We start from the raw sequence: 16,742 nt of genomic DNA on the forward strand, positions 1-16,742 counted from the left end.
GAGATCATCTCCTTTATCTCGTCTCTTTATTCATATTTCCAAAGAGCTCGACCAAATAAGATCCCTAACATCACCCTTAAGTCCTCTGCAATAGTTTCAAACAACACCATCATCCCAGACACGAAATCAAGAAGCAATAACACTAGAACGATCCCCACAACGTATGTATCGCTATATTGCCTCTCTTTTTCTTTGTAGTTTGAGTTTTGGAAGGTATTTTGAAGTTAATAAAAATGCATAATTTCTGGTTTCAATCTCTTAAACATCAAGGAAGATTGATTAATTCATTTCACAATAGTTAGAACTCACGGAACGGTGATCGGAAACCGTGAGTTCGAGTTATTTGACTTGTAATGGACTGTTTTGTGGGATGTTTCGTGTAGCTTTTGGGCTGTCTATTTTGCTGCTGTTAATTGGATTTTTGGAGGATAAATGGTGTGGAGAAACACCACATAATGGCGAAATGATGGATTAGTCATTCTTTGTAATATTTTCGGGGTGTTTGATACTACTATAGTCGTCATTTTGGTATGAATCGATTGGGGTGTGTTGGGCTGTTGTAAACTAAATATAACATGGATTTCGACTTTCATCTACTGTAGGAGGTAATTATATTGTGTTCCTACAGGTGCTTTAGTTTATCTTGACATTGGTTGAGTTAAATGGATGAACTAGACATGAACTAGTGAATAAAGTTGCTAATTGAGAATAATTGGAGTTGTGGATCGTTTTCTTTGTTATGGATATATGGTATGAAACTGGAATTATTGATGAATGACTTCATTATCATGTTAATGATACTATTAAGTTAAAGTAAAAAGTCTATAAGGGGTGATATGAGATATACGAATTCCAATTGGAGTTTGTCGCTCGTCATAAAATAGTTGTGACTTGTTGTTTTATGGTGTCTTATTATTGATAATTATGTATTGCTGGATTTCTCTAGCAATTATTGTTGGTATATGGTATTGGAGTAGGCTCTTTTTACAGGGGAGATGCTGCCCGAATTTATATAAATGAGCTACAAGTTTACGTTGCAGACTTAGCCTTTATTCAATACTGATTTTGAATCTCCTTATGCAATGGTAGATTGAATTGAGTTGTTTGAAGAGTTGCTTGGGAGGTATTACGGACTCAACGTGGTTAAGGTATGTTAAGGCACTTCCTTATTTCTTTTAGCATGATCTAAAGTGAAATGAATACACTATTTTATAACGGATCTACTCCTAGCAACTAAGGTTGTCCCTGTTGTTCTTTCCTTATAAAGTTATTCTAAGCAAGTGTGTATGATCCTTGAATCCTACTAAGGTTCATATTGAGGGTATGGATGTCCATAATGTTAATCGAAGGTGCAACGACCTTAAGTCACTCAGAAAGTTTTAGAACGTGATTCCATGAGTCTAGCATGCATTATATATAGTATCTATTTTACTCTACCGAGCTGCGCTATAGTCGGCCGGGTACGACACCTATTGTGCAACCACTAATCAGTTGGATTTTACCGATCTCCACATGACCGGGTACGATTCTACCGAGCCTTATGATGGTCGGGTACGTTTTTATCGAGTCCTCTTCGAGGCCGGGTACGATATGATGATGATGATGCCCACAGAGGCGTATGCTTTTTAAAAGTTTATGTATATATATGCATCATGAATTTCATGTTAGTATCACTCAGAGGCACTCAAATATTACAGGTTGTATCTTCTCCACCTCTCTTTACATTATTGTTCATATTTATGCTTTCCTGCCATACATATTCGGTACTTTATTCATACTGACGCCCCTTTTGCCTGGGGACGCTGCGTCTCATGCCCACAGGTCCCGATTGATAGGTTGACAGTCTTCCCAGTAGGCTATCAGCTCAGCGGAAGGTGTTGGTGCACTCCACTTGCTCCGGAAAGGCCTATTTGGTTAGTATGCTTTGGACATGTATTGATTGGTATGGCGGGGCCCTGTCCCGACCTTTATGATGTTTATGTACTCTTAGAGGATTGTAGACAGATATCATGTATATGGATACTTATATGGCCTTGTTGGCCTATGTTTTGAGTGTCCAAATGATCATTTCATTCTTATAGGCATGCATGTCACATGTATAAGTTTGTATATCATGTTGGGTCGTCATATGTCGAGTATTCTCTTTTGTTTTATTCTTGTTATCTCATGACGGCCTTTCTGGATCATTTACCCATAATAGTATGATAATAAAGATATGTTATGTTGGTACTCGGGTGAGAAAGGCACCGGGTGCCCGTCGCGGCCCTTCAGATTGGGTCTTGACAGAAGAAATCTTAAGTGTGTTCATAACGTAACTAACTCTGGGTCATTGATCGAATAATTCCTTTCGCGTCTTCTCAGCCTCCTTTAAAAAGTAAGCAATTACTTTTCCTGGTCGTTCTACCACTTGTTGCATGAATACTTGACTTATTTTAGTGCACACGCGTATTGGAATTTCGTACAACTCATATGATCTCAAATATTACTTTTGATTTTACTTCCCATTCCTTAGTCACGATAGGTGCCACTTTGTTATGGAGAGCATACAATATCGTAGTGAGACTGTTGTTCCAAGATCATTTCTTCTTTAGGTCACAATGCTTATGTTGATGCCTTCTTCCTTATTTCCTGAGTTAGTCTTTCATTGTAGCACTTAGGGGAGATCCTCTGACTCTTGTAAAAATGCGAGCTTATTAAATTGTATACCCGACCGAATTTTTGATGTTCTTACTCGCCTATAATTATCCTTAGTCACTTACCTCCGTGCCCTTGTGCTCGTCGGGTTGCTTCTGAACCCAAATTTTGATAGTCTCCCCAGTGGCACTTTTTTTTTTGCATAACACTTATGTTGTACCTTTTACTACCCCAACTCTTATCTGAATATTTCTCGAGGATTACGATGTAGTGTCTGAGAGACTGAATTTCCTATGTTGAGTTTTACTACGTTTATCTTGCATGATCTACTGATTTATCTGAGACCTCATGTCTAGCCATAACCAAGCTCTTTCTGGATCAACTACTAACTATTCATTAGTCCATGCTCATATTTATATTCTATGTAACCTCTCTTAGATTATGTCCTTTGCCTTAACTTACCTCTCGTACTGGCTTCTTATGTATCAAGTGCCCATTCACACTTATTTATCAATAACCTCCTGGTCGGGTACCCATACTGTCTCTCCCCGGCATCGTGCTTGCATAATATTCTGGAGTCATAGTATATATATATGTATGATCTAAATAAATTCAATCTCACTCCTTTCACCTTTTTACCGCATTACTCTTTTACTATTCCGTAGCTACTTGAACCACTTAACTCCGATTTAATACTATATCACCCCATCTTCCCCCCTTTAGGGGAGTAATAACATTTAATGCTATGAAGATTCACCTACAAATATTTTACCTCTTCATCTTCAGCATCTTTTCACATCCTCACTAACTCTTACTTGCCTTGCAGTAGCCCTTCTCTATCAGGGATAAGTAAATTTCTTACATGCGAGGGTGACACCTAGTGTAACTGGCACACTTAATTCCTTAAGCTTAACTCTGCTCACAGTTCTTTCTTTAGGGAAGCATCTTCCTGAATGACCTTTAAAGGTTATTCTTCTATTGTCCATTCTATCTTTACCGGAACACGATCTCTAAAATTCTCACGATGCTAACTATTATCAAATCCTTCGGTTCGTAAATCATGTTCGATTTATCTTGTTTACTAGCCTATGTTGATTTCTATCACTCTAGGGTCAAACTTAGCTTTCTAGTAATTACGTTGGAGTTGCCAACTTATTTTCTCGAAATGAGGATATGACTTTATGGCTTATACTCTTTTATAGTCTCAAGGCATTTAAGAGTCTGTTACCCTTCTATTAAATCCAAATCGCGCTATAGAGCTGAGTCATAAGAGTTTGAGCCAAAGCTTATGTTTGCTAATGATATAGAGATGCTTTCAATTAGAAAAAATTAAAGCTAGCCAGAGGGCTAATACAGCAGTATGTAGGGGCATTAGTAGAGAGAGAATTCTTGACAATGTGGCCCAGTTTGAAGCCCTATCAGATCTTGCATACCAGATATGCGGATTTCTTACTTAAGACCCTAAGACGGGAATATCTAATATACCCCCCGAATAGCAAGCCATGAGAGTATTATAAGGTAAAAGTATAAGTTTCAACATATAACAAAAGCAAGGCGAAGAAGGGTATAAGGTACCTAGTTAATGAAGATTATCCGAATTTCCACGTTAGGCGGAGAATTAAAAGGATTCTAAGTTACCTTCAACAGAAATAGAGGTATGTACAATTATCCACACCAATCTCAGTTATGCCCTACGGGAGCTAACATATATAGTTTAAGAGAATGATAGGATATCAGGATCCAGCTTGGGTTGGAGTAACCCAAAATGGTGGATTGAGCTGGGGAGACATGTTTTTTTGAAGTTTTCAGAATAATGCGATAGATAGAAGTACTAGCAGGAGAATGAGAAGAGAGTAAATGAAGCATTATGAGTAAGGTATGATAAATGGGTGATAATGGTAAATCAAACAATGGTAGGATGATATAGTCTATGGTCAAGTGAAGGAAAAGACAAGAGAACTCCCAGTGAGTATTTGGAGGTTATCCTATGATACCAAGTTTTTCACGCCCCAAACTTGAAGAGGCGTGGCCGGCACCCGGTGCCGTACTCGGCTCGAGCATACCACTTTGTAACTATGGACTCCGGAAGGGTAACCCTCAACTTAGGCCGATGAGGCCATATTCTAAATCGTCTGAAAAAAATGCCTCTCTCATATGTGGGGTAAACATACCCAAAATCTCATATATATAATTGTGGAGGATGACGAGGCCGCCATGAACATCTACAGATATACAAATTATACAGGACTTGTCTACAAGCCTCTAGAGATAACTGAACTGTACCATGGTCGGGACATGGCCTCGACCTACCCATCAAACCTGCATATATACAATGGACTCCGAGGAAGTGGAGCTTACCAACTAAGCTGATGTTTGACTCTATTAGCTGGGAGGGTCTGTCCAACTGTCGATGAGGTCTTGCAGGCATGAAATGCAATGTTCCCAGCAAAAGAGAGGTCAGTATGAAATAATGTACCGAGTATGTAACGCAACAGAATAACTGAAAGCTAAAACTAAATTAATAATATAATAACTGAAGATAACTGGAAGTCAAAGATAATCTAAAGATATGATTACCTGCTGATACTGACTCAACTCTCTCAATATAGTAAGTAAAATAGTTGTCCGGCCTTATAAGGCTTAGAACGTGTAACTGCTCCGCCGTAGTAGGCTCGCTCACATGCACTCGACCATACTAGGCTCTGTATCTCGGCCATTCTGGGCTCGCTCATAGGCGCTCGGTCATAATAGGCTCGGTATATAATTTACCATCTGATAAGAGGTTGCCCAATAGAGGCATGCCCATCGATTATAGCTTGATGGTGGTGAAAATACTGTAATACTGTATATATATAGACTCTCTGCTCTCTTGGCTGACAGAAGATAGAACTAAACTGAATATGAAGTCCTGATAAGGGAGAATACTGTAACTTATGAGACTAGGATAGTGTATATAAATTCGGGAGTATGAACTTCTCTTTATGTCTCGTTATCAAATACATGTAACTACGAGATTATGCCAAAATGAAGAAAGGACTTAGCCTTAACATACCTTATCACAATATTTCCAATCACCAAGTTGAACTTGACTCTTCGCACCTTAATTTACAACAACAATAATAATACTATCATCAAGTTATGAAAGATACAACTATCGCACAACGGACGATAAGCTTATTTTACATAAAAACGGGTAGCATCTCCCCTATAATCCTTACTTCCTCCAAATTCAAGATAACCCCAACAACACAAGAACACAACAATAACAACATATATACATTATTTTCCAGCCTTATATTACACCATCAAATACTATAAAATAGCCCAACACACTCCAATCTTTTTATACACTGAACGACCACCGTAATAGTGTCAAACGACCCGGAAATGTTACGACGAACGACAAACCCACCACCCTACATCTATATGATGTTTCTCCACACCCTTCCTCATCCAAAACTCCATAAAACAATAGTAAATAACGCAGCCCAACAACAACATAAAATAGTCCACAAAATAGTCTGCTACAAGTGAATAACTCGAACTCATGGCTTCCGATCACCGTCCCATGAGTTCTTACAAGTACAGAACCAATTACCATGAATTTATAGCAGAAAAAATGGATGAAAGAGATCAGTAAACTTATCTTATTTGTTGGATAACTCAGCCCTTATCTTGGTTCTTCAAACTCTAGGTTTTACCTCCAATTAGAACTTGAAAGGGAGAGAAAATCAATTAGGGTTTGTGGGTAATTTTTGGGGAAACTTTTGCAGGGGTTTAGGTCTGGCTATTTGTGATATATAATGAGGTTTATATTGCAGGAGATAAGGCCTTAAATGGGCTCTTTGGATGACCCTAAATTGCCTCTTTTTGGGCTCTCATTTAACCAAGTAGGTGACACACCTACTTGTCACCTAGCAACCTGTGTAGTCTCGCAAAAATGAATATATCTCTCTACTCCAATGTCGTATTGATAAATAGTTTAATGTGTTAGAAAATAGACTCATAGAACTTCAATTTTATGGGTGGAACATCCCATAACTCTAAGTATTTTGGGAGAAAATCGCAGTTTTATGAATGTAACTTGTGATGACCTTTTCCAACTTTTGTTCCACAACTCGCTTGACTTCAAATCATAACACACATCTATCATACGACTAAAATAACTCATGACATAATCTTCTTATAATTTTAATCACCTTATTCTCGCCCCAAAAGTACATGTTACAACATTGCCAACTTGTCGACTTTCGACGAAACTTATTTTCTTCAATTCATTTAGCTTCGAAGCCTTCAAACCCTCTTGGTACTTGGTGTTCATGATCTTAAATATTTGTAATCTCCATTGTAACATGATTAACTTACTTTATGTACTTTCAAAGTTGATCTCATTTTTGATCTTACATCAATTGACTTACGAATACTCTCACATACGAAAACATGGGGTGTAACATCATTCCCCCCTTTGGAACATTCGTCCTCGAATGTTGATTGATGCGCCTATTAGTCTCATAACCCATAGCTCTTACGAATATTTTAATAATATCCTTACTATCTAGGCAACTGTTTTGTGGATAAATTCGAAGACTAAGGCATTTCCGCCTTTAGGTCTTTTTCTCACACCATTACTTGTTGTCAGAATTCTTCAAATCTCGTAGCTGTTGCGACCTTATATCATGCAGCATGTATGTGCGCCTATGCAACTCTTCTCTCCTACTTCCTCCGGCTTTTAGCCAATCTCTAGGCCTCACTTTGTGAATATATACAGAACTATGGCAAGTTGTCCCTCCGGGCATCTATAGGTGTATTGAAGTCTTTCGCTTGGTACTTTGTCGAACTTACGACTATTGCTATATCTTGTTTCGTAGACTTGTATATCTATCCTTATGGCTTTACTACATCTAGGTAGGTTATACTATACCATAACACTTACTTCGGTTTATAATTACCGAGGTTTGCTACCCAACTCCAGGTTACTCTCTCGTTGCTTATCCTTTATGTATAAATCTAAGTCTTTTAGTGCTTCCTCATTACTATTCATCTTAAGAATAACAAACAAATCTCATCTCGTACTTTGGAAATTGTACCCATCTATTGTTGATTCACCTTAATGTTGATCTATAATCTATCATTGATCACTTGAAACCTCTTTTGTAATACATATCGTTAGGGCTCACGTTGCATCAAGGAACATCTGAAGTTATTTGCCCGATCTACCTAGGGACGATACAATACTTCATTAACCATATTTCATAGCATCCCAACATGTTTCACCTTTATGGGGGTATTTTAATCCTGTACTATTCATGAAATCCCTTTTCTTTGAATCATTACCCAATAAAAGGTCCAAACTCATCCTCTTATCTATCACAATTACACCCTTATTCTACCATTAGGGCAACATTCCATCTTTTCTAAATTCTCCTAGTCTTAAACTCCTCTGAGTTCACTCATGCTATACTGAGCTTTTTATAACTTTATGGAAACCATCAGCTCTCTTATTGTGATGAGTTTAATCCTGAGGACTTACTTATTCTCGTCACCTTCTCACTCACCTTTTCTTATCCTTACTCCTGTCTAGCTAAAACCTTGTCGCTCTACCATACTTTAGCTTGCGACCTACATATATCTATTTATACTACTCGCAACCTTCCTTTAACTTGCTAGCACCATAGATTTTCTTGTGTTATTTTGGAACCTCAAGCGAAGCATCATATCGTCTCTAACTCTTCTTTACTCTCTTAACTAGTCCTCTTTGTATCTGGAAATCACAGGCTGGAAAATATGCCTCTAAAGACACCACTATCATTTCTTGATACAGAATTACGATGCTTCCAGCCTCTATCTGATATCTAGATTATTCGTAACCTTCTGCATCGCGTACCTTCTTCACATGTACCTTACTTATCTTTAAAGCTTGCATCATATATTCTGTCTCTTTCATAACCTCCCTTCTACATAGGTGGAATTCACATCCACAACTTGAAGCTCTACTATAATACTTGCACCTCTAGTGCATACACGATCCAATGGGAGCATCATATTGACTCCTTATGTGGCTAGTACACTCCTACCGGGCTTTATCGTAAAGCCGTTATAGAATATGGCTATTGGACTATCTCTTTTGTACCTCTTATATTTAGAGTGATTCTACAATGTTCTAAATCACAATTTCTATACTCATCGGGGTCTGAGCATGTTTGTCACGCCCCGAATCTGACGAGACATGGCTGGCACTCGGTGTCGTACTCGGCCCGAGCGTACCACTCTATAACTATAAAATCTGGAGGGGTAACCCTCAACTTAGGCCGATGAGGTCATATTCTGAATCGTCTGAAAATAACGTCTCTCTCATATGTGGGGTAAATATACCCAAAAGATGATATATATAATTATGCAGGCCGATGAAGCCGCCATGAACATCTACTAATATAAAAAATATACAGGACTCGTCTACAAGCCTCTAGAGATAACTGAACTGTATCATGGTCGGGACAGGGCCTCGACCTACCCATCAAACCTGTATATATATAATAGACTCCAAGGTCTAGACCTGGTAACTCCGAGGAAGTGGAGCTTACCAACCAAGCTGATGTTTGAATCTGTCTACTAGAAAGGTCTGTCCAACTATCAATCTGGACCTGCAGGCATGAAATGCAGCGTCCCCAGCAAAAGGGACGTCAGTAGGAAATAATGTACTGAGTATGTAAGGCAATAGAATAACTGAAAGCTGAGACTGAACTGGTAATATAATAACTGAAAGTAATTGGGAGTCAAAGATAACCTGAAGATATGCTTACATGTTGATACTAACTCAACTCTCTCAATATAGTAAGTAAACTAGTTGTTCGACCCTATAAGACTCGGTATGTGTAACTGCACTGCCGTAGTAGACTCGCTCATAGGTGCTCGGCCATACTAGGCTCTGTATCTCGGCCATACTAGGCTAGATCATAGGTGCTAGGCCATAGTAGGCTTAGTATATAACTCACCATCTGATCAGAGGTTGCCCAACAGGGGATTGCCCATCGATTATAGCTCGATGATAGTGAAAATACTGTAATACTGTATATATATATATATATATATATATATATATATATATATATATATATATATATATACACACACTCTCTGCTCTCTTGGCTGAAAGAAGACAAAACTGAACTGAATATGAAGTCCCGATAAGGGAGAATGTTGTAACTTATGAAACTAGGAAAATGTACATAAATTCAGAAATATGAACTTCTCTTTATATATCGTTATCAAACCCATGTAGTTACTGGATCATGCCAAAATGAAAGAAAAGTTTAGCCTTAACATACCTTATCATAATCTGTCCAATAACCACGTTAAAATTATCTCGTTGCACATTAATCTACAACAACAATAATAATACTATCATCATGTTATGGAAGGTACAACTATCGCACAACGAATCGACAAGCTTATTTTATAATAAAACGGGTAGCATCTCCCCTATAATCTTTAGTTTCTCCCACTTCGACATAACACCTACAAAAACAAGAACACAACAATAACAACATATATACATCATTTTCCAACCTTATATCCATCACAAAATACCACAAAACAGCCTAACATATCCCCCTATCGCTTAATACACAAAACAACAACCATAATAGTGTCAATCAATCCGAAAATGTTACGACGAACGACCAGCCAACCATCCTGCCATTTTGTGTTGTTTTTCCACACCCTTTATCCTCCCAAACTACATAAAAACAGTAGCAAAAGATACAACCCAACAGCAATACGAAACAACCCACAAAAATGTTCCACAAGTTCAACAACTCAAAATTGATTTTTCAGTTTACTAAAACAAGTTTCACTTGTCTTTTCTTTTAAATTTAGGCCTCTTATCCAATAAATCAGCCATAAATTCAACTTAAAATTATGTTTACAACCAGACAATAGTGACGCAACACAAACAAACACCACTCTTTCGAAACTCACTAGGTCTAGTCTTTATGATCGAGTTACAACTCGTACAAGCATAGATAATGGAAGGAGAAGCATAAATTTACCTTGGCCTGAGTAGAACCCACGAAACCTAGCCCTTGTTCATCAAAAATCAGTCCCCCAACACAACTACAAGAAGAACGGGAAACTAGCAAGCTCTCCGGGCTTTTCGGTACTAGAATCACATCGTAACACCCGAAATAACCTAGGGTTTGTGGGGGATTTTTAGGGAGGAGGTGCAGGGATTCAATCTGATTTTTGGTCTGAGAAATAAGTGAATGAAATGAATTAATAAGTCCTTAAAACACCCCTCTTGGCCGACTTTAGGGCTTTTAATTGTGGCCTCTCCTTTTGGCAAGTAGGTGATGCACATACTTGTTACCTACCATTCTGCGCAGTCTCGCGAAAATACGAATATCTCTTTACTCAAATGTTGTATCAATGAATAGTTTAATTTGTTGGAAACTAGACTTGTAGATCTTCAATTTGGTAGATAGATCATCCTGTAATTCCAAGTACATTGGGATAAATGCTCAGCTACATTTGACCTAATTTTCACCATATTTACGAATGTAACTTGTGATGACCTTTTCCAACTTTTGTTTCACAACTCGCTTGACTTCAAAACATGACACACGACTATCATACGACTAAAATAACTCATAACATAATCTCCTTATAAGGTACTTAAGCACCCTAGTCTCACCCCAAAAGTATATGTTATAATATTCCCAGCTTGTCGACTTTTGACGAAACTTATTTTCATCAATTCATTTAGCTTCTAAGCCTTCAAACCCTCTTGGTACTTGGTATTCATGATCTTAAATATTTGTAACCCTCCAAGTTAACATGATTAACTTACTTGATGTACTTTCACATATGATCTCATTTATAGCTTCCATCAGTTGACTTGCGATATACTTTTACGTATGAAAACATGGGGTGTAACAGGCCCGCATCTCGGAACCCGACCAAAATTACAAAATCCAAACACCCATTCGATAACGAGTACAACCATACAAGAATTACTCAAATTCGATCTCAAAACTCCTTTCAAAACTCAAAATTTAGTCTAGGAAGTTTCTACCATTTCCCCCCAAATTTCTGACTCAAATCCCTAATTAGATGATACAAACAACAATAGATTCATGTAATTTAGCCAAAACTGGTTAGGAGTTCTTACCCCAATGTTCTCTATAAAAATCTCTCGAAAAATCGCCTCACCCCGAGCTCTCTAAGTCCAAAATATATAAAAAAAGAGATAAACCCTCGTTCTTGAAATTATATTTTGTTGCCCAGCGAATTCTTCTTCGCGAACGCGGAAGGTGCTTCACGTTCGCGAAGCATAAACCATACAGCTGCCAAAAATCCTCTTCACAAATACGAGGAACACTAAGCCCAAGCCTACGCGAATGCGAAGCATCACTCGCGAACGCGTAGACCAACTGCGTGAAGTCCCCCCAGCCTGCCTTCCTTATACACGAACGCAATTAACCTTACGTATTCGCGATGAACAATTGACAGAACCTTCACGAATGTGGCTTCACCTTCGTGAACGCGAAGGGTAAAATTCCAGCAACCTCTGAAGACTCTACGCGAATGTGGGACACCTTTGCGAACGCGTAGAAGGAAACCAGACTTGTAGAAAAACCAGTAGCTTCAGCAAATCCTCAAGGCTCCGAAATGCGCCGAACATGGTCTGAATTACACTCGAGGCCCCCGGGACCTCAACCGAACATACCAAAAAGTCCTAAATCATCATACGAACATGCTCGAAGTGTCAAATCACATCAAACAATACTAGAACCATGAATTGCGCATCGATTCAAGCCTTAGGAACTTATGAACTTCCGAATTTCAAAACTAATGCCGATTCATACCAAAACAACTCCGATTGACTTCAAATTTTGCACACAAGTCATAAATGAAATGACGGACCTATTCCAACTTCCGGAATTGTATTTCGACCCCAATTTCAATAAACTCAACTCCTTGTCAAACTTCCCAAATCTTCCAAACCTTCAACTTTCTAACTTTCGCTAATTCACACCGCAGCGACTTACAAACCTCCAAATCAACATCAGGATCTGCTCCTAAGTCTAAAATCACCATACGGAGCTATTGGAACCATCAAACCTCCATTCCATAGTCATCTATACAAAAGTCAAACTACGGTTAGCTCTTTCAACTTAAACCTCCAACTTAGGGACTATGTGTCCTATTTCACTCCGAAACTCGCCCAAAACTAAAACCAAAACCAAACAACCCCGATAAATTACATAATCACAGTATAACATAGTGAAGATAATAAATAGGGGATGGGGGCTAAAATACTTAAAATGATCTGTCGGGTCGTTATAGTTCTGTTCCTCCTAGCGTTCCTACAAATCAAACGAATCAAAGAGTTAATAATAATACATCGAGGGGTGAGGTCAGTTTTGATAGTGCCGGGGGACTTTAGCAGATTTGGTAATGATAATAGTAATGATCCCTTTAAAATCGGGCTCATGAGATTCATGAGGGAGATGAACAAACGGATGGATCAAAATACGAAGGAGTATCACGCCCGAATGGATCAGATTCCGAGTGCACCACAAATTTTGAAGGGCCTATATTCGAAAAAATACACTCAATTTCCATTTAAACCGAGCGCAGCACCAGAGTTAAATCTAAAGAGATTCAAGATGTCGGACATACCAAAATATGATGGGACTTCGGACCCGCAGGAGCACATCACAACTTATACCATGGCTGTGAAAGGGAACGATTTGGCTTAACATGAGATCAAATCGGTTTTACCGAAGAAGTTTGGAGAAACCCTCACAAAGGGGACCCTAACATGGTGTTCACTCTCACTCGAACATTCAGTTGACTCTTTTGAGATGCTTGCAGATTCCTTCATAAAGACCCATGCCGGGGCCAAAAAAGTCCAAGTTAGAAAGGCGAATATATTTAGGATCACTCAAGGTGAGTCCGAATTATTGCAAGATTTTGTGATCAAATTCCAAAAAGAAAGGATGTTGTTATTGGGCGTAGCAGATGAGTGGGCAACGGAGGCATTCACAAAGGATTTGAATCCGAGGAGTTCCGACGCCTCCATAAAGCTAAAGGAAAGCCTGCTCAAATTCCAAACGACTACATAGGCGGACGTTCATAATTGTTACGACTAAAAATAAGGATAGAAGATAATCAGCTCGAGTTCCTGACATCAACCAGAGGACATGACCGAGACAAGAACCATGATAAGTTCAAAAGTGATTTCGATACGAATCGACAATCTTAAAGTCGTTTCTTGCCTTACGAGAGAGCTGAGGGACAAGTCAGAAAAAGGTTCCGGTCCTTGGAAAGGTTCGTTGCCGATAGAAGAACCAACCGTAGCTGAAGCAACAGATCATTACAAGAAAAAGAAGTATCAGGGCTCGGGATTCCACATATCCCAGGTTGTAGGATTACAATTTCAACATTAGCGTAATGGAAATAGTATCAACAATAAGGAATATTAAAGAAGCACTATTCCTGAAGCCAATCAGATCCGATCCCAGCCAAAGGTATCCCAAAATACGATGCGAGTATCATGGGACTCACAGCCATTGTAACACCCCGACCTCAGGGAGCGCGACCAACGCTCAACCGAGATACCCGATCGAGTAAGCCTGCACAATGCCGTCTACCCGACTAACCCAAGAATAAAGTGAAGATACATTTCATTAATTAGACAACAAGAAGGATCATGTGGACACCATCATTTCATTACCATTGGTTACTCCATTTATAAGTCTCAAAAATACATTACACATTCATAGTTTGAAGTGAAACATGTGATACAATTACAATACTTTTCGTTAAACTTTCCCAAAATAAGATACAACCCACACCATGTCTACGGAGTCTCTAACAGAACCCAAATAGTGTTATGACAATGCCAGCAACAAGGCCTCAAAATACTATGTACAAAGGATAAGAGATACAAGACCCTGAAATAAAGTGGGGCTCACCAAGTCAGCTGAGGAGAGCATGTAATGCTATCACTGATCAATACCACCTGCTATGAAACCACCTACATCCATTAAAGATGTAGTGCCCCCGACAAAAAGGACGTTAGTACATATGAATAGTACTAATATGTAAAACTAAACACTCTCTCAATTGAACGAGTAACAATAAACGGAGAAGGAAATATGAAATCAATAAGAGACTCAAACAGTAACAAGGTGTAAAGTTAGGGGAAAGGTAAATTTCAAGTAAGTTCCAATCTTTTTTTTAAGTTGGGAGATCTTTAGCACCGACATACCACCACTGTATTTTTAGCAAGTCCAATCTCAACCTGATCGACTAAGCAGTCTCACCCTAAGACTTCCACTCACAATACCATCATGTGCACGATATGGCGTCCGATCTCAGGCCGATCGACTAAGCCGTATCACCATAATGTCGTGTGGGTCGACATCACATCACATCTCGCTAGCAATAATCGCATCCCCTTTAAGGGAAAACATCTCAATACATCAATCTTATCCCATATAAGGGGAAACAACCTCATCACATTAACACGGGGATTTACCCTGTAATCACTCCTACACTGGCACATATAGTTTCGGGGTTAGATTATTTTGATCTACCCTTCCTCGGTGACTAAACGATACTCTCAAAGCATTTATTATTTAAAGGATTTATCACTCATTTCATAATCATTTACATATAATTCATTTCATTAGCACCAATGGCCATAACGCAATATCATTTCTGGCACGTTGGTCGCACATCATATTTCATGCTCTCTTCTTTCACTTTCAGATATCATCATGGATAATCAACTACAAGGCTTTTCAAATTAAGACTTTAAATATACATGTGAGCAAATAAGAGTCTTAAGCACATTGAGACTTCTTACACAGTTTGGCATAATAGATTTCATTTGAAACACGACTTGAAGTTATAACATTTAGATATACAACCCATACTTTGAACACATTCTTCAATAGTGACATAACATAACAAGAACATTTGGAATGCATATTGAACATATCTCCTTTGATACGAGGCTTATTTAGAATAATCAATTTATAATGAACAACTCAAGACTTATAAGGACATTGTGGGGTTTAATTCTAAAAGAGGAGTTTAGCCAACATACCTCGCCTTGAGCTTTCCTTAAATTACTACAATGTTCCGAAAATCTTAGCCACTTAAATCTATTTAGAGATATAGCAAAATTGAACACAAATTAGGAAGAAACTCATGGTTTCAGCTCATTTGAGCATTTTATCAAACACTAGGTGTGCATTAAAGTTTTAAGGTCCTCCCATGGTGGATTCCTTCATCACACAACCCAATATCTACCCTTTTTAGCTCAACAACCTTCCTACTACTTTGTTGGTACATGTATGCATAGATAACACCCCTATACCTAAGAATTACACTCCCCATTATCCATCTTCTACCCCAAATTTGAAATTGAAGACTGGGGTATGGAATCTTACCTCTTGAATGAAGACCTTGTGACTCTTTCTTGTGAATTCTTCAAGACTTGAGCAAATATTGGTAAACAATTAGCATAGGAATCCCCTTCCCACTCTAGACCACTTTCTTCTCTTTAAAATACCAGTTAGGACCAACCAAAATAAACCCCAAGTTATTTTTATAAAAATGGGATCAGGTGAAAATTTTCAAACGTAAACTCTATGATATACGGTCCACAAAGGGGACCGCAGAAAAGGGTACCAAAACTGGGTTGTTCGGGTTGGGTCTGCGGCAGGTTTGCGGTCGCATAATGCGCCGCAGAATCTCCCCATCGAAATATTCGTGTTGGATCTACGATGTATTGTGCGGCCCGCGAAATGGTTATATGGCCGCATAATGGACCACAAAAAAACCTCCAAAATTATCCATTTCTCTGCTCCACTCTTCGGCGGTTCTACGGCCCGCAGAAATGCCCTGCTCTGCCAAAAATTTTCCTTCAACTCCCCAACGCACTGTTCAACCCAAAAGTCTATACCGCGACAAGCGAACTCGCCGCGAAGAATCTCTACAATCTTCAACACATAAGTCTACCTTGGCACCACGAAACCCCGGGTTTTAGGTAAAATTTTACGGGGCCTTATATTATTATTTTGCTTCCTAACTAT

The sequence above is a fragment of the Nicotiana sylvestris genome, chromosome 6 (genome assembly GCF_000393655.2).
Source record: "Nicotiana sylvestris chromosome 6, ASM39365v2, whole genome shotgun sequence".
In the NCBI taxonomy this organism is placed as follows: Eukaryota; Viridiplantae; Streptophyta; class Magnoliopsida; order Solanales; family Solanaceae; genus Nicotiana; species Nicotiana sylvestris.